Genomic DNA, 1695 nt, shown 5'->3' with positions numbered 1-1695 from the left:
GGGGGAGAACTTGAAAATGTCAAACATGGCATGAAAACTCTGAAACAGAGAAGGGGGAAGGAGACGACAAGAGGAGGAAGCCATTTCTCATGAGAAATACTCGCACAAAGTCACCGTAGATGAAGAGATCAGACACCTTAATTTTGACACGCAATTATTGCTGCCATGACCCTGCCCTCTCATCATTTGAGGACTACAGCTATCATGATTCAGGCAAGAAGAAAAGGAGAGGGATACAGGAAAAAAAAAGAGGGTCTGGTATTAACACATAAATAAATAGTACAGGGAAGGAAGAAAGGAAAAAAATGTTCCACTTGTTCTACAAATCAAAATAAGAAAAAGGTCTGCCGAGCTTGTATTGTTCATGCAGACAATGCTTTACGTAGCCCTGGGAGACCGCGCAGGGCAAAAGGTCTTATGGTTTGATTTACATTCCCAAGCCATAATAATATTTGTAGGGTGGACATTGCGACATTGTCTATGCGCCCGTGGACTTTGCTCTGGAGGCCAGGAGGAGACCAGGCAGCTCCAGAGCGCTGCAAAGTAACAGGAAGGCAGTACTTGAGCCAAAATGAATTCCTCCACAACTGTCCAGAGCTGAAAACCTTTTCCAGGCAGCCAGACCACCCTGCTCCGAAAACAGTGTGCCAGGGTAACTATAAATCACACACACTGCTGGACAAGGTGAATGTACCGCTTCCCTGCATCTCACAAGTAGCGTTCCTGATTCTCCTGACTTTGCTACTTGTGGGTCTAAATAGGCATCCCAGAAACAAGTATTAGGATATATTCACTTATTCAGTCTTTTGTTCTTATGTGTGAGCAGGGCAACCGGCATTTCAGGGCTCTCTCAAAAAAGGCAACAAAATAAAAATCTTAACAAAGCCTAACAATGTGTACTATACACTGAATTTTCCTCCTGAGGAGGAGATGAGTTAAAAAAAAAAAAAAAGAAGAAAAAATGTCTTCTCCACACAGGAGTGAGTCCCACCCAGCCCATCGCCCCCCAAGCGTGTTTGCCCTGGCAGCATCAGCTCGCAGGGCAGGTGGTTTTGCCCCAAACCCACCGGTTGTACCAAACCTGGGGGTCACACACCGCAGCCAGCCCTGATCCACCTCCCGCCGGATGGGAATAGGCGCAGACCTACTGCCCGTTCCCGGCAAGTATGACACGGGCTGGAATTGGCGGGAAGGAAGGGAATTGGCGGGATGCAGATTTATCATCGCTGCCTGCTGGGTTTTACGGGCCAGCGGCACGGCAGGATGCACAGTGCCCGTACTGGGCGTGGGGGTTATCAGGCGCTGATACTGGTTTTGCCTGGGATGCCTCTGCAACACACCCCAATGACACCTTCTGGAAGGGGCTCAAAGGTCCTTTTTCCCTCCTTCAGGTCCCTTCCTTCCCCTTGACTTTAAAAGGGAATTCAGAGTGCACACCAAGTCAGCTGCTGTCAAAAGTCAACTGGAAAAAAAAAAGATATAAAAATAAATTACATTATGAGAGCTGAGCACACATTTCGGAGTCGAGGCAACCAGAGCCCAAGAGAAGCTGCTTTGAGGGATTCAGTGCAAGAACTGAACACTCAGCACCACTGCAAAGCCGCAGCACCTTCCTATGACAGGGTTCTCTGATCTTCTACATGTAGTCTACAGCAAACGCCGCTCTTCTACAGCAAGATCTCAGCCTAATTAACT

The sequence above is a fragment of the Charadrius vociferus genome, unplaced genomic scaffold, assembly GCF_000708025.1.
Source record: "Charadrius vociferus isolate BGI_N301 unplaced genomic scaffold, ASM70802v2 scaffold565, whole genome shotgun sequence".
In the NCBI taxonomy this organism is placed as follows: domain Eukaryota; kingdom Metazoa; phylum Chordata; class Aves; order Charadriiformes; family Charadriidae; genus Charadrius; species Charadrius vociferus.
This window is presented reverse-complemented; position numbering follows the sequence as displayed.